The sequence below is a fragment of the Phasianus colchicus genome, chromosome 3 (assembly GCF_987193195.1).
Source record: "Phasianus colchicus chromosome 3, bPhaCol1.hap1.1, whole genome shotgun sequence".
Classification (NCBI taxonomy): Eukaryota; Metazoa; Chordata; class Aves; order Galliformes; family Phasianidae; genus Phasianus; species Phasianus colchicus.
In genome coordinates, this window is record NC_143438.1 from 58454059 (window position 1) to 58479216 (window position 25158).

Sequence of the window (25158 nt, forward strand, 5' to 3'; positions counted from 1 at the left end):
CATGTTGCTAAATACATTACTGAGAATGTATAGACAACATTACTGGAGATCAATACAAGAGTACAAGATGCACTGTAACTTGTACAGATGGATCTTTAGCATATGGACATTACATTTATTTTAAAAGATTTCAAAGACACAGAGGAAGCTTAGTAGCTTGTTTGCAGATTGCATTTTTTTGTTTTTGAAATGTTTTTTGAAATGCATTTTTTACTAATATTATCATTTTTTATATGCTGTGTTCTCCTTGATCACAATATTTGAAAAATGATCCAAGCCTAGTCTTCTCCCTAATGATTCTGAGTCAATACGGTAGCCAATAGTGTGAATTGTAAATTTTGCTCCTTTCCTTTTTGGACAAATGTTGTTATTTTAGGTATTTGATGGGTAAACCAAGGAAAATATAGGTTAAAAGACTTCAACTGTACTTTTTTTTTTCCTCTTAGAAGACAGTCACCTTTCCCAGACCAGATCTGAGATAATCACATATTCTTAGAGAACAGACTTAACTGTAATTGTTTTGTTTTAAGGATAAGGAGTGAATTCTTTCATTTTGAGAGATCAGACTAGACAACTCTTGACAGAATCCAAGAAGGATGAAGTGATTACTATCTAAAAATTGCAAGACTAGAATGGGTTGCTTCTATTATTTCCCATTTTTGTTACAGTTGCTGTCATGAGAAAGGCGTCATGTTGTGACATTTTCTCTTCTCTTTGCAGACTGTCACAAAAACAAAACTTGAAAGTTTGAATAGCTACCCTTGCACATGGAAGATCATTGAATGTTGTTTTTCTTTAACCTGTTATATACTCCACAGTGTGACTGATGTGGTGTTCCAAGAGACATTACACCTCCTTCCCCAAAGTTGTTGGACCTGTACAGGGAAATCAAAGAATACAAGACAATGAAAAGGCAAAGCACACTAAATGGCAAAGGCAATGAAATTTATTGCAGTCTTTCTCTACAAGGATGGGACTTTTCACATTTTTGGCTTACTGAAACAGGATGCAGAGATAGAAACATACCAGAACATGAGGATATTAAAACAATTATCATTATAATGATAACGGTGTAAATTATCATGAGCCCCAGGCAACTCTTTAAATTGTCTAACCATAATAGAATGAGCTGGATGTTATTTCTTTCATGCCATATTTCAGAGTAGAACCGGTCTATCAAAGCTGTCCAAATACTTTTTCTATAGGATTCCTTGACAACCCCCCCCCCCCTTTTTTTTTATTTTTTTGTAATATTGCCAAATTTATGAAAGTTTCTGAATGCTTCCAAATACCCATGCATCTGTGACATTAAAAACAAACAAACAAACAAACAAACAACTCCCTCCAAGAATAGAACCACATAGCTTTGAAACCCAAAAAACTTCTACCTTTGCAAATTTATTTCCATATATTTCTATTTCCAAGTCTTGCTCTGCATCTATGACTTTGGTCCACAATTAACAGTGTGAATTCCACCTGACTTATCTGTCTTTCTTAAATGTTGCCTGTTGAATTCAGTACAGTACAAAGTGATTAGGTACTTTGAGAGGTATCAACTCTGATAGTGATAGGACAAGGGAAATGGCTTTAAACTAAAATAAGGAAAATTTAGGATAGATGTTAGGATGAAAGAATTTGCTTAGATGGTAGTAAGGCACTGGCTGCCCAGAGAAACTGTGGATGCCCCATTCCTCGAGGCACTCAAGGCCAGGTTGGATGGGGCAGCCTGAGCTGGTGAGGGGCAGCCCTGCCCACAGCAGGGGGTTGGGACTAGATGATCTTTATGGTCCCTTCCAACCCAAGCCATTCTGTGATTCGATGATACACATGTATAAGCATTTCAAACATGAAATGTAATTCCTGGAGTATGTGCTAGATTAGTCAGTATTTCTGTTCCTTATAATTGTTACTGTTCTTGAGTGGAGAATTCTAGGTTTCTTTCTGCAGTATTAATCTCAAAAAATGGAAGTTTTATCTCTTTTAAAGTACTGTAAATATATGAAATCTCTTAAAAAAGAAAACAGTAGTACAGATTAGATCCTAAAGATTTTACAAACTGAACAAGAGGATCACAACATGACTGGGAAGTAGCCTTAAATGCATTGCCATACTGTGTACCATATCAAAACAGCCATCGGATAAGTAATGACTGAATGAATTTTACTCAGAAGACTTTTATCATTTAGCAGAGTGTATCTGTACTTTTTTTTCACTTACATTTAACTTAATAAAAATAAATGATAAATGATCTATCCTTCCTTCCTTCCTTCTTTCTTTCTCTCTTTCTCATTTTTTTTCTCTCTTTCTTCCCTGAAATGTTTTCTCTGAAATATATTAAAAACATCAGATTTACACAATAGCATTTTTAACTTTGACTTTCTGCTCTAAGGAGATATTTTTAATATAATTTAAACATATGTAACCAATTTTTTTCACAACAACACAGTATCTTTTGTAATGTCCAATGGATTTGCCTTGGAGTGAGATGAAGCAATAAGAAAGTCAAATTATAAATCTACTATTTTAACTGCTGTCCATTTATTTTTTGTGATTACATTAAGATAACTAAGCATATATATATATATATATTTATAGACAGCCTTTTGTTAGTTGTCCTGCATACAATATCATAGAAATAAAATAAAATAAAAAATGCAGGGGTGTTTAATACTCCTACTTACAAATCTTCTTTGATTTTCAACATCTGTCAATACTAATTTCAAATTCTGGAAATCAAGCTTTTGTTGCTTCTAACTTTTCTTCTTCTTCTTCTTTTTTTCTTTCCTATTTTCAGGTTAGTTGTATATGAGATTATGTGTTTTATTTCTTCAAAGGTATTCTGTTGCCTCAGTCTAAAAAATCTGAATAAGTGACCTAGAGTCTGTGAGATATACAATAGCTGGCATCTTAAAACTGTCCTGGGAGCTGACCCTTGACAATGAGTTTGAAATCCACAGGGCTGAGTATTATCATCAGCCTCAACAAATTCCAAGAATCTGTGTTAGGTTTTACTTACTTTTACTAATATAAATGTCTAGCTTAAGTACAAACTGAAAACAAAATAAGATCAAAGATCTTAATGGGTTAAAATATCACACTGAACATATTTTTCATGACAAGTGAATGAGAGGGAGAATGACCCTCACAAATATTACTGATCTCAGTGGCCTGAAATGCAGCCTCCTGGATAGTGATAAAGGACTATAATATTAAAACGCACATGGAAGAAAGTGACTTCACTGTGCACTTTTCATTGTAGAAATCATTTGGTTGACTGTTACCTTAGATGGTACAACTGAAACAAACTAGTAACTGAGCACATTCTAAGGAACATATTCGGTTCCAGAAAAAAATAGGTGTTTTCTGCCTTCAGCAGAGAAATACAGTGGTGAACATTTTTTAATGACAAAATCTATCATGCTTTGCAAACTATCCAGATCAGTTATTCATACTATATCATGCTAGAACTCATGAGCATAAGTTCTATTGTCTTAAATAGGACCATGAACATTGATAAATATTTACCTCCTACCCTTTATTTTGAAGAAAATGTCATAAGAAATTACTTGCACAAACTTCTTTCTTTGGCTCAACAAAAAGGAATTTGGCAATGTGTCTTAAATCATAGGCATGTTTCTTTCCCTTCCCTTCCCTTCCCTTCCCTTCCCTTCCCTTCCCTTCCCTTCCCTTCCCTTCCCTTCCCTTCCCTTCCCTTCCCTTCCCTTCCCTTCCCTTCCCTTCCCTTCCCTTCCCTTCCCTTCCCTTCCCTTCCCTTCCCTTCCCTTCCCTTCCCTTCCCTTCCCTTCCCTTCCCTTCCCTTCCCTTCCCTTCCCTTCCTCTTTTTTAGTACACTTTTATAAGGACTGCCAGAGCCTTGTGACTTGTTAGTGTGACCCAATGACCTCATGTATAGCCTTATTAAATTTGAAAAGTCTCTGCATTTGAGTTCCAGGGAGTTCTAGCAAAGCATGTTGAAGTCGGAGTGTCAAACTCTGCATTCCTTCTTAACAACAGCTACGGGAATTGTACCATTATGGTTGGCACTGCTTCACTTGGCATAGAGAAGGTAACTACAATATACATCTGACTTGTACGACATTTCAGGAAAGAAAGTAAAACAGAAAATTTGCTAATGTTTTGAAAAATGAAAGGAATGGCTGGTAGAAGAGATTTAAAATAATAAAATAAGGTGATTTGGAAGAATAGTTAATATGTTATTTCTAACAGAATACAGAATTTGAAACAATTCATTCAAGAATCAGTAGAACGCATATTGGTAATGCTGAATTATTTTATTTCAGAATTTCAAAGAATTAGGTAATGAAGTGAGAAAGCTTAAATTATGTAGTTCAGCCTTTTTTTTTATATTGACGTTTTTCCCTTCCAGCATTTTGATTTCAATGAATCTACATTTTCATAGAAAATGTACTGTTCCTCTCACCTTACTTTGTTCTAAAATAGTAAGATTTGTAGCTTTTCAGGTCATGCTGTGTAGTCTTTTTTTCCCCTTGGGTGTTTGAAAATGAGTTGGAACTGAAAGGATCAGAAGTTATTGGAAGAAGAAGGAATTTGATCTATTAAATTGCCTGTGTTATCAGAGGTGGTTGTTATACTGAAATTGCATTTATACACTTAAGGCTTATTTGTGGTATGTTTCTAACTTAAATCTAATGTGCACATTCATAGGAATTAGGAATCCTCTCCAGTATTTGTATAACTGTAATGTCCAAATAAGTAGCAATTTGAGTTTAAGACCATCATCTAACCCATACTGCACTATGTCAAAAATAGGACAAAATACTCCTTTTCTGCAACTTTATGCCACCTCAAAGCTGTGAATAAGCAGAGCTTACAGCCTGACACTCTGGACCGCAGAAATGCAATTATTTATCAGTAGGTACACTTTCCTATGATATTCTCTAATTCATTAAGCCAGATTTTCCTTAATTGTCAGGAACTGCCTGTGGTACCTTATAGCAGCAACAGTGCCAGCCAGATGCAGAACCAGAGCTTCATTTCACTGGCAGTACCACATGTTTCAAAGGTAGAGTCTTTATGGAGAGGATTCTTCATTAGGAAGATGTTCTATGGACTTCAGTATGATGAGATGAAATGCTGTTCATGTACTGGCATTGTGCTTTGTGTTTTAAGAGTTGTGCCTGTGGTGTGTCAGCTACAGTTGAGACAGAGCATCTCTCTGTCTTGTATCATGGGCTGTGACTCACAAACCACAAGGATGCCTCATCTTCTTTCCGTGACAAGCCAGAAGTGTGAAACTATTCATATTTCTGCCATTTCTGCGCTGTCATTAACCCTACTGCCCAGTCTAAAACCAAAAATCATGAAAATGCTAAACAATATCTGATGGGAAATACTAGAATTTGAAGCTTTGTTAGAGCTTTCCAATGACTGAGATCATCATTATTCATAAATCACTGAAATTACTTAAAATGAAAATCAAAAAGAAGAAATAGATGAAAGCTCATTATAGAAAATAAACAGCTATTTTCCACTGTTTCTGCAGCAGAACCTCGATATCTATTTACATATTATTTCTAATATTAATATCACTGTGGTAAAATAAATCTCTCTCCACACTTTTACATTTTTAATTACATTTTACTGCACTTGTTCTTTTGTTTACAGTTAGCTGATGAAATATTTATTGTATCTTATATATAGGATGGGGTTTCAGTATCTTAATCAGATTTTCACATAATCTCCCTCCCCACCTTCCTTTACTGTCTTTTTTATGACCCTAAACACCACAGGATGTTGTTTTGTAGAAAATCTCATTATTTTTTAATGCGTGGCTATTTATTAATGTATTGTGTATATAATACACTATGCATTTCTTTGCATTGATGAATACATTTACATCCACTTGAGAATAAGAATTCCCTAAAGGGCCAATCTCACATTTCTCTGGCTAGACTGCCAAATGACTATGCTACTGATTTTTTTCTGTTTAATTTTATATTTTTTACTTAAGAGGGATCATGTGGTCTGTTTTGATGTGCTGAGAAGGTCTTTTTACCAATGGACATAAATCATTATTCATTTTCTGAGTGCAGACCTGCACGTGCTGTGACAGAGATTACTGAACAAGGTATCTATATCTCATCTGTGTTTTAATAAAGATGCTTTGAACAGTTGTTTTTTTACTGTGAAAGAGGTAAATTGCTCTCATATCAGTGTGCTGCTAACAGTATTTTGCAGAGGTAAGTAAGCTTATTTTCTGGACAAGAACTAACACAATATTACAGTTAAGAATTTGTTCGAACTTCAGGTCTTAAGAACTTAAGACCTTAAACAAATCCCACCAAAACCAACATGAAATCGTATGAATTCAGTGTGAGAAATCTGAGTGGAAGACTTCAGTTTCTGGGAAAACCATGCATTTAGTAATTTTCTGTTTAAAGAAAATGTGTACAATTATTGATAAGCTCTTTCATGGATATTATCACAAATAAAAAAAATAATTAATCTTGATATTTTATTTGCATGTTTGCACTTGTTTTTTCCTTCCTTTCTCCCTTCCTTCCCTCCTTCCTTCCTTCCTACTTTCCTATAAAGCATGATCCAACTGTATTTATTCTGATGTTTAACAATATGGTATATCTTCAGACAATTCCCACTTTTATAAGTATCAAATAGTAGTTTGGTTTGAATGTTCAATAGTTTAAATACATGAATTCATCTCTTTTAATAGTCAACTGCAGCAACTTTTCATCATAGCCCTGCATCTCAAGGAACCTTTGATTGGTAGCTAAAACTCATCAAGTATTCAACAGTCACTAGATGCTAAATAGAAATTTATACTTAGGGCCGGTGAGTGACAAGATGGGTTCAAAGAAAGACAGCATGCTTTATAACTCAAACGTTGTTTTAATTTGTTGAGTATAAATCTACAGTGTAGATGAAGTAAAACATTTTCTCCTCTTTAAACACTGAACTCCCATAATTACAGGGTAATGTCACATACCACTATGTCTCATGTTATTTTGGAATAGATGTGAAGAATAAAGAAAATGGTTTCTCTGTTATAAAACAAATCAGGTAATGTGCATGTGTACACAACTTTTACTCATCTAATGCACTCAGATGACTCCAAACTAAATTTATCCAAGACATTATTATGCTATGGATCTCTAGTAACTGCTCTGCATGGAGTCTTTATAGTCTATTGGGTTAACAATGCACATTTTTAAAATGATGTGAATATTATGTACAAGAGAAATCCTAATGGTTTCAAAGGAGTGGTTATGTTGAGTAAATAAAAGGCAAATGTAAAGTCATCCTCTTACAAATTTATGCACACTGTATGACACATTTGTGTTTGTGGGAGAGGTTAATAAAAAGCTACTTTCTCCTGATACATATGTATTTTTTTTCCAGATGTTTTTTACTTCCTTTAGTTATTGAATACATCCTCTTTCCTTCTAGGTATGTTTATGTATTCCAGTAACGTTACTGTTGTGAATGAAAGAAATATGTAGAAAGTTAGTTCATAACGTAAACCTACATAATTAAATTTTGACCCCTGCAATTTAAGAGATGCATAATATCACCTTATTTTGCCAAGATATAATAATGAGTTCAGGAGTTTAATAAGGGATTTTTAGCAGTTTATTCATTGAGGGAAACTTTTGGATGTGTAAACTTCATGAAGTGAGGTTGTAATAAGGAGGGTTTTGGCCTCTTCTCCCAGGCAAAAACAGGACCCAAGGAAATGGCCACAAGTTGTACCAGAGGAGGTTTAGATTAGACATAAGGAAAAACTTTATCTCTCAGAGAGTGGTCAGGCACTGGAATGGCTGCCCAGGGAAATGATGGAGTTGCCATCCCTGGCAGTGTTCAAGAAGTGTCTGGACAAGGAGCTACAAGATATGGTTTAGTGCTTGTAGTAGTAGTGGTGATGGGAGGGCAGTTGGACTAGATGATCTTGTAGGTCCTTTCTAGCCTTGTGATTCTATAATTTATGATTTGTATTGGTTCATGTTGTGAAGCCTTGGTAACTGCCATTTTATAAAAGTAAATTAATGTTTACACTTACATCTTCTTTTCCATTTTTTGTACAATATTGGGGAATTATTGTCATCAGCTTAAAGAGGCATAAAAAAGGACTTTTAAGTATTTCTGGCTTTACATTTTCCTCTTTTATGGTTTGCAGGATTGGATCATTAAGACAACTAACGATTCACCTAAACAAGGCTATAATCCTTCAACACGTGTACTACATTCCTGATTTTATTATCACAAACTTTCCCAATTCTCTTTCAGTGTTCTTTTTTTTCCTACTGTCAAACCTTTGGCCCTTACTTGAGTAATGTTTCCTTTGTTCATACTTTCATCTGTTTGTAATTTAAATTCTGTTATCCTCTGCCTCTCAAACATTCAGTTTTCTAAGCAAGTCCCATCAAGTTACTCCAGCACTGGCAGCAGTGAACACTTGAATAGCTTTTTGTCTTTGAAGAGAAATAAGGCTGATGAAGATCTGGGTTGAGTAAAACCAAAATCTTTTTTGTAAGTGTCTAGATTGCAAATGACCAAATGAAGGATGAGAACACCCTACCAAGCTAAAATAATGTTGTAATTCTGGTTTAGCTTCACTCTTCCACCCTTGCTGGCTCTTCTCTCTTGAAACCTGTACCAGCAGAATCACTGAATGCAACACATAGACATTACGTGTCTATTAGGCTGCTCCATTGCTCCATTTCTTTTTTTTCTTCTTTTATTTTTTCCTTTTCTCTCTACAGAATAAGAATAATTTTGTTGTTTATAGTTTATTGTCATGTTGTTATTTTATTATCAGGTTGTTTTCTTCTAAGTTGGTATTTACTGAGGCTAATAACTGATATACTGGATCTATTCTGGGTTAGGCATTTTGTCAGCATGATTAAATACCAAATGAGAAATTACACACTGGTAACAATCAGCTTGTTAAGGATTTGTAAAGATTATTGTTGAGTAAATAAACATTAACAGCATCTGTGTCAATGGTTCCAAAGGAATATTTGGGGAGTTTATCCGGGATAAAAATGCTTTATGACATAAACTGTGTTCTTAGGGAGAGCAATATTGCTTAGAATATGGTCTGAAAATTACTTTATATTATTCAGGTTACTGTGCAGCAACAGACAGAACGGGGAATAGACACAATGTGAGTTTTCAAAACTGAGAAACTGGAACCAATATTTTTCTTTCTTTTAACAGCAGAGATATTTCAGAAAACAGAACTTGTGCATGTGTCTCTGTATTTAAATTTTTAATTTTTACAGATTATCTTTTAATTATATGCTTAGTCTGATTTCACAATTATTCTGCATGAATATTTCCTATTGAGTTCAATCAGAGTGTAGATGATGGGTCAATAACAGAATAGGGATTATTAGTCACTATTATACATACATGCAGACGCATTTGCCCATGCAAATAATTGGATATATCCAAATAGCTAGTGAGGTTGAAAATTATTGCCATTTGTTTAGTCTGAATGTCATGGTATTAGTGTGCATTGTTCCAAACAATATGAACTGAGCCTGACAAATAACAAAATTTTGCTCCAAGACAAATTGAAAGGCATGAGCAGGTAACTATACAGTACACTGCAGAACTAAAAAGTGTGTTGCATTCACAGTGACAGTCCTTCAAGAATCGGTAGATTCTCAGAAATTTTTCAAAATAGAAAGAAAGAGAACTTTGCACACCTTAACTGAAAATCTGCTACGTACTTTCATGTCAGTAATAATAAGTAAAATATGAGACCTTCAAAAAAATTATTATGATACAGACACAAGCTAGATAATATTAAAATATTTCCTCCATGATTCTACATTTTCCATTCTCCAAGGCAACCTCACAAAATGATAACAAACAATGATTGCAGTGTACTCTTTAAAATGGGAAATTAATTCGATACAACTAAATAGATATAGACAAAATATTAGTAATTCATAATTTGCATGGTACCTAAGTTTCTGCCTCAGGATGTATGCAGAGCACAGCAAGACTTACCCTGAGACTGGATGTTAAATTCCTAATTAATTATCAGAGAAAATCCACAATCTAAGAAAAACTGATTTAAGATGTGTAGTGAGTGTACTTTATTCTTTGAGGCCCCATAATGCACAGGTCACCTCTGGATTTGACTGAGTTTCCATCTTGGCAGCCCATGAACTCAAAAGATAACTCATCACACTTAATGTCACATCTTCATATGTATAAGAGAGATAAGTTGATCTGAAAACTGGACTGAAAATAAAACGATCTGCAGAGAAGCCTAATTTTTTTCCCCATTGTTGATAAAGGGATTATAGAAAACTAAAATTCATGGGGGTATCTACATTGTATATACTTGGTTAGCTAATTTGTCTTGGGTATCTTTTCTCACTGTTCATCTTACTCAATAAATTGTATTTTCAGCTATGTCACAGAGTCTTACTGAATTTTTCCTGTTAAAGAACACTTGCTCTGATTTACAGGCATTAACAATGGCAGTACAGGCCCAGATGAGGCAGCTGCAATAGGACCTTGCAAAACTGGAACAACTTCTGCCTAATTCCCACCATAATTTCTTTCTACTCATCTATTACTGCTGATATGCCAACAGTACTCCAGGTCTATAAAAACATGCTCATCTTGTTTATGGGGCCTGGTCTGATAGGCATATCAATAGGCAATTTTTCCTGGGAATGAATGAAAGGATTACACTGAGAATATAAATCTGTGGATCAGAATTTTTACTTTCAAATTTTTTATGCTTTCTTTCAGTATTTCACTGGAACCACCAAGCACGTCATCCAAAGCCCTTCTAATTTTTTTTTTTTCTAAAAACTTTTCAAGGAAAAGAGAAATTCTTTTGCACCCATATTCTCTTTAAGAAATCTGGAAGAATGACACTGCATATGTAGGTGAGCAGAAACATGAGGATCCAGAGAAAAAAAACTTTAATTCACCAGTGCACTTTGAAAGATATAGTCTTCTGACTGGTAATTAGAAAAGATGCTGGATCATTCTTCAACAGTCTTAGCATGATTTGCAGGTGAAAAATTTTAGAAAAAATATTTCTGAATATCAGTTGTCATCTCCAAAAATGTACCCTTTGATTTTACAAATCAAATCTTTTAAAAATCAAGATTTTCATAAATGGTATTTGGTGAAATGTTCAAATTCCTTCCAGAGACAGAAAGAAAAACAGCCCACTTCTCCAGCTGGTAAAAGGATCACAGTTTCTCACTCAAAAGGGAAGAATTTTATGTTAGCTGATTCACCTATATCAAAATATCAGAATGCTAAACAGAATAAAAATACTATTACCACATAAGCAATGAAAGTATAGAACGTGCTGTAAGCCATGAGATGAAAGCTTTCTGAAGTACTCCCTATAGAGAACCAAAAAGGGAGAAAGTTTCTGCAGTGTATATCAGGCACATGCCCAGCTGCTCAAAATTCATAATTTTGGGTGGCATCATTCACCTAAGGAGTTACCATATGACATGTCATCTGATTGATGAGTAATATCCCTTATATTGTACATTCAAATTTCATTACATCTGCACAGATGTAAAAAAAAAACACAATTCGTTAAAAAGTAGTTTGTAAATAAAATATTTCCATTTTTGTAAAACACTTAAAGCCTATTGGTTCTGGGACATTGCTGTGTGTGGTTGGAAATGTTTATCTTATTTGGTAATGTTCAAGCCTGCATTACAGATCCTTTAACAGTCCCCAAACACACTTGGCTCTACCTAACTAACACACTAACTATATTTGACACATGCCATGTAATTACTTTCTCTGTGTGTAATGATGCTGAAGTACTTACAAATAAATTGTTGATTGAAAATATTACTGTGATCTACTTTATTTTGGTTTTATTGCATTACTCTCTGTGTTATATTTCACATCTTGCTGTTGGAATCCAGCCCTACTCAAAGTTTAAAGCAAGAAACGCAAAGTGCTTTATTATCAATGATATATGCTGAAATAACAGATGCGGAAAAGTGAGGAAATTTTATTCCCATTATCTTTATGATGTAAATGATTCTCTTGACATAACCTTTAATGTGATGCGAAGTTAAAAATGCATAACCTATGAAACATGTAAAGATTTTTTCAGGAGAAAAAAAAAAAAAACACAAAACACTGTAGCATGGTTTATGTTCTGCATATTCAGGCCACTTTACGCAGCTGAAGACAAACAGTAAAAAAAAAAGCTAATAATTTATAAAAATTCTTTGACCCTGCTTTTTGCCATCTGAGTGGTCATGGTTGGTTGGAAAATCAATGAAGTGCTGTGAGAATTGCACCTCACTGTTGCAGAAAAGCCACACAAAAATCCAACTTTTCACATGAGATGAAGATTGTCTTTGGTTCATTTACTCTCTTAAGACACATTAAAATCAAATCTATCACCCCATTTGGCCATCTGTCAATTCTCACTACACAGTAAACGAGTAGACTTTGTTCCTTGATCACAAGAATTGGAGGATGTTTTGTTGTTGTAATAAATGGTTTTAGGCCTCAGAGTCAGAAATAAATCAATGCAATTTATACATTTGGGGTGAAAATGTTAGATTCAGTTTTCCAAAGTACAGAGAATTATGCATGGGTGACTTGCAATAAATAAAGCACAGCTTTAGCAGCTTACAAAAATAAATAATGAAGATGAAAGAAAATAATGTGTAGTCTTTTATTTTGGAACTCCTTACAACCTAGACTAAATACAAGAGTATAATGCACATCAGAGGTGTGACTATCTATATGTTTCATTGTAAATGTTCAGGTAATAAATATTAGAGTTTATTTCTTTCTCTGCTTAACTAACACATAAGTTTCCAAGCACAAAATTCACTGAAAACCAAAAGCACAGTTCCTTCAGCTTATTTAATAATTCTTTTGCTATCTATCTCCAGAGTAATTATTTTCTAGAGCACAGTATTAATTTAACTGGTAATTTAATTTTTGAGCAGTAGCTTATTTTGGACATGGAATGGATTTTGGGGAAATCAGCAGTCATGCTGGGCTCATGCTCCAAAAGTCCAGGTGCTTCAGTCATTAGAAGCCTGATCTTATGCTCTAATCAGCATTACATCTTATGCTGTACTATTCATTTGTGCTCTCTTCTATGTTGGTTGGCAGCAGTTTTGGAGAGAATTTTGTGTAAAGAGAAATGCAAGCTCAGTTCAATTTACTTGCAGCCATTCAAAGAGATGTGAGCCTTGTAGAACTTAACTATCTTATAGGTAATTAGCTCCAAAACAAGATGTATGAAAATACACAGACTAAACATCTGGCAACAGACATTAACAAAGTCATCAATTCCATATTCTAGCAGACTACATTAGTACAACAAAGGTATTTTCAGGAGAATAAACTATCAGTTCACAAATTGTTGTCTGTAGCCACAAATGGTCTTTGGTGGGTTTCATAACAATACCATCTTTATATAATTCTGAATTAAGAGTGTGATGGCAAACATGCATGGTTCAAAGAGTTTGAGAACTGCTGAAATAAACTATCAAAGCCACAAGTTTAAAACAAACTGCTTCGAAAGCAGATGCTCATTTTTTTAAGCAGTGTTTTTGCAAATTAAGTATTTAAAAATACAAGTAATTACTAATACATTTGAATATTTACTTTCATGTATTTGCTTCTTTTTAATGTAAATAGAGGTTTAGAAATTGTATTGGATGGAGGTATAAATTAAGCACTCAGTTTTGCAAATATGGCTCTGAATGAATTAATTTCAACAGCAGAGATTTTTGAATGTTGCCAACTATGCAGATACTGTTGAATCCAATGGCTTCTTAAACTAAAAGCTATCTTCTTTGGCATATGTTTCCCTTCTAAAATGGTACAGGTGCAAGAATTGACTCAAGATGTGTTCTGTAGACATCACAGTGATTGAAGTATTAGATAGTAGTATATCAGTTCCAGCTTTAGAACTAACTAGCGCGCTTCCAATCCGGCTGAAATAGCCACCATTCTGTGTAAGCAGTTCTTAAAAGCATTTGCCTCTTTTTTTCACATAATTCCAGGTTCTGTAGGATTGTCTAGCTTGCCAGCCACATACAAACTTACAAATAAAAAGGAAGTCGTCAGTTAAGTCTACATAGCCAGTTCATTCAAATTGAAGAAAGCCCACATCCACTTCATGTATACAGAAGAACTAAAAGTTTAGAGTTGTTTTAAACATGCTTTTATTCTCACATGGATGAAATATGTTCTTAACCAGACTGTAATAATCTTCACAGTGAAAAAGTACTCATGCACGGGCACTCTCCCAAAGCTTTTTCTGTGTTTCTTGTGGTAGGGAAGCAGTTTTCCAGCTGTGAATTTATTGATTAAAAATTCTTGAGTGCTTCTTTTTAACAAGCTGAGAACCATGTTCTCAGTTATACATGAGTAAATGTAAAAATGAGTGCACAGTAATGCAAATTGAACTCCTTCTTTGGGGACAATCTTCCATAGAAAAGGTGCTAATTACTTGGGCTAGCCAGGTGCTCTGGATGTAGCTTTCAATGCAAGATTTAAAAATGAAAGGCTGCTGCTAGCCCCTTGGCACAAACCATTTTGAACATCTTTATACCACCCTGCTATTCAATATATCCACATGTGATAGAAAAGAGTCCTTGTAATGAAGAAGCAGAAATGTGACATCAAAGCTAAAAAGCAATAGCACAGAGCTTGTTTGGGAAGAATGAACCTTGCACTGTTTTCCAGCCTGCCAGCGTATTACTTAAACTGTTTCCTTTATTCTTCTGAGATGTAATATTTTCCTTTAAAAGGAAAAAAAGTTTGACCAGCATTCCTCAAGAAATAGCTTTTGTTCAGAGTGCTCGCGGCTTTTAGACAAGAGTTTTGTCAAAAGCAAACTGACAAAAAGAAATAACAAAGTGCTGACTTTATTTTATAAAACTAACAGCTATTTTTCTTCTAGCACATAAGTTCAGATTTTTAACATGATAAGTCTTCCCATTAGTCTAACACAGAGGTAGCTATTTTTTCTGTTGCACCAACACCTAGAATAGGACAGGGCAGAAGCTGTGACCTGATCACTAACCCTACTTTTGCTGTCTACAGAAACTTGGTAAAACTTTTGTTCTTGGCAGATTTTTGTTTCCTTTTTTTTCCTTTCTTTCTTATTTTTGGTACAACATGAACAGTTACAATAGTAAAAAGCCTATGGAGGACTCCTCTCCATTTACTTACAGAACTTTTATTCACAATGAAGCTCTATTACAACACCAGAATGGCTGTAAGCGGGAGTCTGTTTCCTTCCAACATATCCTGTATGGTTTTTTTTGTTTTGGTTTGGTTTTTTTTGCTGATTTATATTTCTATTGGTTCTACTTTCTGCACAGAATCTGAAAATCATTGTTTCGGAAACTGAAAGAATTAGTATTGTGCCAAAATTTTCCCGGGTCCCTGGGAGAAAGAAATGAGTTGCTCATGAGAACTTATGTTTAATAGCATTAATGTCACAAAAGAACAAAGCATTACATTTATCACTGCCAGCCTCTAGCGATACTCCAGGAAAACAAGGAAAGGAGCAGAAAACCAAATGGGTCTAGGTAGACCAGAAAATCTTTCCACTGAAAACCATTTTGGCAGGCAGGAAGCAGCTGAAAATTACATTTTTTCAAGGTAGCATTAAGAAACTTAAACTGAAAGCTTAACAGAACAACTAACATTGCATTCAGCAAAGAACTGAAGTGAGAAACCAAAACATTCAGAGAATCATAGAGCAGGTTATGTTGGAGGGGACCTTAAAGATCATCTAGTTCCAACTTCCTGCCGTGGGTAGAGCTGACCCCCACCAACTCAGGCTGCTCAGGGCCCCATCCAACCTGGCCTTGTGCGTCTTCAGGGATGGGCACCCACAGTGTCTCTGGGCAGCCTGAGCTATGGTGGTTGTTGTATACCTAGTTGAGGCTGCTTTATGTTGAAGTCACCAAAGAAAAGCATGTTAAACTGGCATAATAAAAAAAGGCAGCATCTATTATATATTCTCTTTCAAAAAATCAGTCATGCGCTTGAGAGAACTTAGAAAGGTGTGTAGCGACTACTGAAAAGAAATTGTTGTTTTAATACACCCTTACATATACATAAGTATATAATTTTTAAAAATTCAGGAACCAAAAAATGAATGGTTCAGGAGAAGTTGTCATAAAATTGCTACTTTCCACTTCACACAACCACTTGGCTAAAAACTGAGCATACAATACAAGGACTGTTTTCCAGTAGAAACATTTTCCTTGTTCTGTCAAAGACTGGATTACCTGCTGGGACTACCAGGTGGTTGGAGAGGTAGATGAAGAGAAATGGAATCTTCATAATACTTATTTCTGAGTTTATAAAGCATTAAATATCTTTATGCCTTTGTTTTCCTCAATGTGAAAAGTCACATCTGCCCTCTTCCAAGCACATTTAACCAATTCATACAGTTTCTGAGGAGCATAGCCCAGCCTTCCACTGACTAAAATTATCTTGGACTTTTCTTTCAAGTAACAAATTCAAAATAAACTCTCTTTGCTTAAGAACTAGGTAGCATGGCAATTTGACACTCTGCAGACATCAGCAGTACTACAGAGTTTTTGAAAACATGTCATTGAGCTCTGTGTAATGCAAATCTATGCTGAGTTGGAATCAGAACCAAAAAAAAAAAAAAGCAAACTTGGAACAATTAAGCACAATTAGAAACTGATTAGAAACTGTGTCACTGTCATGATGTGAATATAACATGGACTATGTTTAATTGTCTCCATGACAATTTTTAACTGAATATCTTCAACATTTAAGTGTAGACTGACTGACTCTTAACGTAACTTGAGAACATTCCAGTGTTAGCACTGGAAATACTGTTTTTCACTCTTAACAGACCTGCAGTAACACCCTCATCTATTTTCAATGACAAATGTTGTATGTAAATGGGCACTCTATTGAATCTTTCTCTGTTTTGGCCAGTATAGTTTATTTCCTTCCTATTAGCTGGTATGATGCTGTGTTTTAGTGTTGTGTTTTAGATTTTGGATGAAAATAACGTTGATAGAACTCAGATGTTTTGTTGTTGACTTAGTACTTGCACTAAGTCAAAACTTTTCTGTTTCTCACACTGCCCTGCCAGCAAGGAGCTGGGGGTGCACAAGGAGATGGAAGGGAACACAGCTGATCCAGACTGGCCAAAAGATTATCCTATGTTATGTGGCATCATGCTGAACAGTAAAACTGGAGTAGTTGTTTGAGAGGGGGGCAGCTGTTGTTTAGGGACTGTCTGCGCATCCGTCAGTCTTGTTGGTAAGCAATTGCATTGAGCATCACTTCTTTTGTACATTCTATCATTATTATTATTTCTTTATATTTTTTTATACTATTAAGCTCTCTTTATCTCAATCCATGAGCTTTTTTCTTTTTTCTGATTCCCACTCTCATCTCACCAGGGGTTGGAGTGAGCAAACAATCTATTTGATTTGTTGTTGGTGGTGGTTGTTTTGTTTTTATTTTTAATTGTATTTGTTTCTTTCAGCTTTTGTCAGTATAAGCTCTTGAGAAAGCATCCTCTAACCACTGCAATAGAAATTTTAATTAACAGTAGAATTGAGAACTAATATAATTTTGTTACAAGTCTGTGAGAAGGAAGAACCTTGAACTTTTCTAAATTTTTCTTCCTATGACTTTTGTTGGATTATAGGTGGGGCTCTCTAATTTTTCTTACTTTTACTGCTACATCTGTCATTCTTTCCTTTTGTAGGGCTGCAAGAAAGATCTGTCTGGAATTTTCTAGATGACTCCGTTAAAGACAAACTTAAATGATGGGGTAGACATGAACTCACACTTTCAGATGATGCGCAGTCTCATCTGAAAAAGGTTATATCTAGACAAAATTCCAGCACATAGAGAAACAGCTCTACTGTTCTTCTAGGCTGAGTACAGCAATGTTACCAGATCTATAGTAACTGTACATGTTACTGCATGTCATATGTAGGCCTACTTGTAAAATGCTATAAGATTGGAGATGCTGGTATGGTTTTGGTTGTCAAAGTTAAAATAAGCAAACAATTTAGGTGTCAAGTTTTTTATTATTATTTCAAATGCACTGACAATATTCGAAATGAAAGTGTACTGAAAAGTCATTTGCAAGGCAGTCAGATTAAAAAAAAAAAATAGGAATGGGGAAATATTTACATTTTCACTTGATCCAGTACTAATATAGCTGCCAACATGCAGCACAGCAACTGTAGGCCTCTTTTGTTCTATCAGCTGGGTTACGCCATTCCTGCCAGTCAAAACTGAAAGTAGGCAACAATAAACCTTAATGGATAGATAGGTAGAGTCTTCCCTGAGAAGAGAAGATGGGAATACAAACACAACTTCCCTGTCAAAAAAAAAAAAAAAAAGAAAAGAAAAAAAAAGAAATACATTTATTTTACTTTGGTTGAAGTAGATCTTTTCTAATGTTCCACCAAATAATGTGGAAATTGCATTTTCCATATAATGTTTTGATGGAGTATTCCTAACTAACTTCAGTGAGATGAAAGTTTTCATCTGGTTACCCAGAATGTGTAAGGATAAACGCCTGTGTAAGTGGGAACCTTGTTAATAACTTGGCTGAGTGACCTCCAAGCTGCAACTGGGGCACCAGCAGAGCAATGCTTGTGTGTTAGCTGCTGACTATGGGGCACTGTGCCATTTTAGGAGCCAAACATGAGACAATCCTCATATCCAAAGTAAAAGTAAGTCAACTTTTCCCAGCAGCTGTGTAGGACTAGAAAAATAGACAAATAAACAACAAAAACAGCCACAACGGTAGCTGCAGAAGATGAATGGAATCACCAGCAGAAACACCACAAGTCATTACACCTTTTCAGGCAGACAGTGTTAAGGGAATGGCAGCCCTCTTCCCTCCTATATATTAATGAGGCTGAAGAAGCAGCTTTTTTTCCTCCCTTCTACTTCTTGGCAAGCTGACATTACAGTTGAAAAATGATTCAGGTCCTGGGGATGCAATGAGAATTGACTGTGCTGCACACTTGTTAGTGTTTGTGCCTTGCTGCTTGGATACTTTTATCGATGAAGTGAAGTACTGCATACTATTAAATTATCATTTCATGCTACTTATGATAATAGGCAGAAGAGCATGGCAGATTGTTATTACTTTCATTTATAACTGATTAATGTGTATTGTTGAAGGTATGCTTTCCTTTCTTAAGAAGGTTCGAGAGGTGTGAGATTTCAATTTGAAAGATCTTGTTATGTTCTTTTGAAGATTTAGAGTCTGCAAAAAGAAGAGAGGATAACAGCGAAGGGAGAACTGAGTGAAAGAATAGGGATAGCTGTATTAGACAACTTGAGATAATATCATAATAATAACTGTTTCATGTTTCTGTGCATATGGTGCTGAGCAGAATGAATTGAATCTCCTCAACAGTTTTGCCTTGATGTGTGCAGTCTCCCTACAGTTATTAGTCTATTGTACCTGCTCTTCAAGACACCTGGCTATTGAATGCATTGCTAAATAGCACAATGTGTAGCCATTTAATGAGCCTGAGTAATTCTATTATCTCTTCATACTATTTATTCACCACCTGCATATTTTTCACTTCTGCTACAGATAAGACTAACAGAATTAATCCTGTCATCTGTATGTTTTTCAAGCATATGATGGAGGTTCACAGATCCCCATCCTGTGGTTTACATATGCTATGCTATATTTGAAATATTCAGAAGCAGTGAAAGAATGGCAATGGAAGTACTACACAGAATACAGAGTACACTACAGAATACAGAGTAGCCACAAAATGACTTCTTAACATTTATTACAGTAATACTGATTTGCTCTAAGAGAAAAAGATGTCTATATCTTTATGACAACATGCAAAACTAAAATTTGAGCATCTTTGTGGAAGATGAAGACTATTGTGCTGTGGTAGAAAGCAGTGAAAAGTATGAAAGACAGACCAAGTGATTTACACAGGTTCCATAGATCCACACTGAATGAACTTGGTATGCTTTGAGACTAGTAGATTAGACCAAATAAGGCATGTAACACTTTTTTACTGTCTTTCTTTCTTTCTTTTTTTTTTTTTAATCTCTCAGTGCCTTTCTCTTCCCTCCAGGTACCAAAACTCAAAACTGGGCTGATTTTTGTGCATTGTATTGAAACAACAACAGCATCCATGTATAGCATGTATATAGCCATGTATAACATGTATATACAACAGCCATCTATAAGAGATGTCATATGAAGACAAAAATTCAAATACATCATTTGCAAAAACTGACACAAACTCCCAAAGCTTCAAATAATCACTCATGATATCAGGCTTATTGGAAATCCAGTTTCTCAAGGAGACCTCCTAAAAACCAGCCTTAAAAACTGTTCTCAAAATATACCATTTTGCTTTAGCTTATTGAAGAATTACCTTGATCCAGAAAAAAAAAATCTTGATTCTGCAGTTTCCTTTCTGCTTGGCTGATCTTGAAATTTCAAAGAGACAGTGAACTTCAAACCATGTTTCTCTGTTTTTCTCTTCTCTTAATGCTCACCTCTGAGTGCAATATTCTTCTTTCCAGTATGAGAGAAGCTGATGGTTGTGTCGTCTAATTTTGGGCCATTCTTGGCTGCAGCAGCAGGAAGGACAGGATAACGGGAATACTTTGAAATGTGAATTTCCCAACAACAAAATGATTATGCCAAGACATTAAGTACAGCTGGTTGGGAGATGCTATGGCACAGCTGCATGTGGTGTTATAGAAGAAGAGAGTACAGAGCTACAAATGAGTGACAGGTGTGTATACTAGAGGGAAGAATGTGAGGACTCACTCTTATGTCAGTCTTGAACTTTGTGTCTTAAAAATCTACATTAGTTGGTATCGAGCCATCCTCTTGACAAGAGTGTGCCCAATTTCCACAGGTCAGCTCTTCACAGAAAGTCTTAAAGAATTTGATCTCACCTACTGCAATACCATCTCACATTCACATTCAAATGGAAATCTTCAAGACTTAATGACATTCTGTTGTCACTGAACTAGCATAAGTGAGGCATAGGAGTGGAAACAGGTGGACTCCATGTCACCACTGAAGATTAAACAGGAGTCATATACTGTTTTACATTAAATTTTACAAGTCAAGAAGTAGGTGCTGTTGTTTCTGTCTGCATCCAGTATAATTACTTCAAGACTACTTATGACCACCTTCTGACTGTCCATAAACAATTGCATCTATATCCTAATTCAGTCTGTTCATACTCTTGCTACACCACATCAATTAGCTTTTTAGGGAAATAATATTGTGGAGAGTAGAAATGGAGCAGAACAAACCTAATGTTGCCTGACAATTTTTATTGTTTATCCAACTTGCTAACCTCAGCTCTTGTTAGAAGTTATACCATTTTGGTTCTATCACTCACCAATAGATAGGCAGTCTTAGACCATTTGAAATAATGAAATAAATGCATACACAAGTCCACCAAGAAAAAAAAATCTAACTACAGACATGTAAATATAAGCAGTCTTAATGTGTTCATTCTGGTTTCTGTCCAGCCTCTCCATTTCCAAGAAAATTGACCCCTATGTAGTGACTTACTTAAACACTTCTCATAATTATAGGCATGTGATTAATCTCTGTGGCCTTGCTGAGTTATGAATTAATTTATATTTAGGAGTACATTTATGTTCATTTCTGAATTGGTCTTTTTCTTGTCTCAGATGATATTCATCCAACCATAACTTTCCTTAGGAAAATAAAGTAGCTGTTGTGGAACATGGAAGAGGAGTCTTGTCTAGTCCTTGAACAGAAAGATTACAGTTCAAAGAAGGTAAAAAGGAGGAGCTTCTAGTCTGAGACTAGATCATGAGGGCTCTCTGTGAAAAAGCAGTTCTCACCATGGTAACTTTCAGAAAATTGTACTAAAAGAAATGCATGCAGGTTTCCTTTTGAACTAAAGAGACCCTTTTCATGTCTCTCTTGTTTAAATTAAGTGAGAAGATACACACAGCATAAATGAGGGAAGCATATGGCCCTTGCTTGGTAATTTAAAGGGTAATTTGGTTAAGAAATTGAGAGTATCTCAGAGTAGAGTACTATTATGTAATATCAATGCAAAGCAGAACCCTCCCCAGATAATCAGGTCGGTTTTTTTCTGGTGCATTTTTATAATTTATCATTCATTTTCCTTATTCCCCACACTTCTTAACTGTGGTTTTAGAACATGTTCAACATAGTAAATATTTTTTATGAAAAAAAAAGATGAGGCCTAAGTGTGTAGCCTATACAAAGGAAATATGGAAAAGGAAAAACACACATATACTATAGAAATTCTACGTGGTGTTCTTAAAGGATTTTCCTCTAAGGAAATGGGAAGAATGTTATTATTGAGAGTACAATTATTTAACATATATAGATATAAGAGAATTTCTGTTTCATATTTTAAAGGAAAAAAAAAAGTCAATTTTATTTTTTCAGAATTAAAATGATTCAGACTTTTCTTCATGGAAAAATTGTACACTAGTTAAGAGTTAAAAAGTATGGATCGTAACCTTTGAAACTTTCCTCAAAGCTGCACAACTACTGATGGGGTGACATGAAAAGCCATTTCCCTTATAATGAGATACCAAGCAGATCTGTCTTCTTTTAAAACCTGGCATTTAAAAATACATTTACTTCTATTATGTACTGGCCTAACCTGCACCAGCTACTGCTTGTGACATATTACCAGAGCAGATGTTTTAGACAACCTGCTGGCATAACTGCAAAGAATGAACAATGTTTTTTGTTTTACTTTTTTAATTTTGACAAACTGGTGTAATAGTTCCTCTTCCAGTATTTTAGCACCGGTTAATGCAAGAATTTACTCTATGTAAATTGCCTATTATTTTTCCTGTACTGTGCAACTGAGTAGTGTAATGTGAAGAAATGGTGAAAAAATGGACAGTCTCACAACTGTTTTTCACAGGACATCTGCACACCTTACTCAGGCCTTTTGCTGTCAGTTTGTCTAAGGCCACATGGATGAGACTGAATTGAAAAAAACTGGGGGGAAGGCAGAATGAGAGGAAGAAGCAGGGGCTAAACGGGAAGAATCAAAGACAGGATAAGAAAGAACTTGGGAATGTACACTTAAACATAAAAATAAAATACCCTTCCCCCCAAGAAAAAAAAGTTACTTACAAAAAGTAAGACACTGAAAAGTTATAATTTTCTTATTTTTAGTAGCTGCTTTGCTCAGAGTGGATACTGCAGTCTTTCTACTGTCATGACCTTTCATACAGCTTAATAACAGGATCTCAAACTGAATCTGTTTAATATTTCACTAAAATGTTTAAAATATAAATACAGAGCATTATGTAACAGGATATATTTGTACAATTTTTTACCTAGTGATAGTGTATTTCTGTATTCATGAAGAAATGACCTTCAGGATTCAGAAGAAGGACTTTTCTCTTTTGTACCATCCTATTACCTTTTATTATTTTTTTCAGGCTGTACGGAAGTAGGAAATTCATCTCATCGTCTCTAACAAATGTGTGATCAATCAGGGAGATGCAAAATCATCTAATGTTTGTATTAGGTAGCTGGCACAAGCAATCACTCCTAATGACTTAGTAATGCCACAGTAAGCTGTGCATATGCTCAAGTATTTCCATTTTTGTTTCTGATATTTATCTTTACATGGCAGTGGACCCAGTCCTTTGGAGAGTTATGTGTGTCTTTAAACTGAAATACCTTTGACTTCCATGGTCTTGTTACAAACTTAAAGCTAAGCATGTGCATTGCTGTTGGTAAAACTAGAACATACCTTTGTTTGGGCTGTTTAATAGATCTAATAGCTATATAAAAGATGGAAAAAATCAAGCAATACTTCAACTGAAAAGGCAGGAGTAATAATTAGATCAGTAAAAAGGTCTTAGACTCACACTGAAATCAGGATCAGGTTACTATTAGGGTATAAAGAATATTAGATAACTTGACACAGTATTTCAGGTAATTAAATAATGTAAAGATACATTACATTATATTACATTTGCTTTTTTGTTAAAACAGAGCCAACAGTTACCAACACTCTTCTGCTTCACAGCCCTGTGTTAAATTGTGTTCACATTTTTCAATTTGTGATGACTGATTATTATTTTTCAAGAAAATCTGAATTTTTCAAAGCAGAAATTACCTACTGTTGTTTCATAAACATACCCTTGCTGGTATTATGTGAACCAGAGGACAACTGGACAACTAAAATGTAAAGACTAGCAAATTTGCTCAGAGTGGTTACTGCAGTCTTTCTACTGTCATGACCTTTCATACAGCTTAATAACAGGATCTCAAACTGAATCTGTTTAATATTTCACTAAAATGTTTAAAATATAAATACAGAGCATTATGTAACAGGATATATTTGTGCAATTTTTTACAAACAAACACTGTAATTAAATTACATCTACTGGAAGATTTCTCATAAGCAAATATGGTAGTGGCCTGGGCTACCAAACAAGATGAGTAGACAGAACCGTTACCAATTGTATAATTTGCTGAGCTAATTTTCTCTTTTGTGTTACTTTGTGAACAAAAGCATAAAAACGCACAAAACAGTGATTCAGGCTTCTGACCTCTGTATACATTTTAAGTCTGTTCCAGCCTTGTTCCCCAATCTAGCTTTGCACTTATTAAAATCAGCTGAAATTGATAGCGAGGAAAATGCCTCTGATGCAAGTATGCTCCTTTACAAGAATGATGAAAGGCTGGAATCTTTAGCTGAAGAAGAAATTCTCTTTCAGTTTTTGTATTCAAGAACCAGGCCTCTTCAGGCCAATACCCTCCTTTTATTGTAAGGTCAGGGTTATGATAGCAGACTGACTCACACCGATCTTCCAGTTGCTTCAGCAGTAGCAGTTACTCAAGCTCTTTCTGCCCACTCTTATCCCCCTGCCTCTCATCTTCCAGCCCTGCACTGCCCCCTCTGTTAGGGGGACGTTAGCTGGGAGGCCATGTGGTCAGCCAATCAAGAGACTCAACAGGTGAAAGATATGCTGTTATTTTTAACACATATCAGTTCTCTTGTCTGGTTATCTGCACAGCCCCACAAATAGTTGTTCTGACACAATTGAGGAGGCATGTGGATGTAGAAATGAGCAGCTGAAAGTGGAGAGGGAACTGGGATC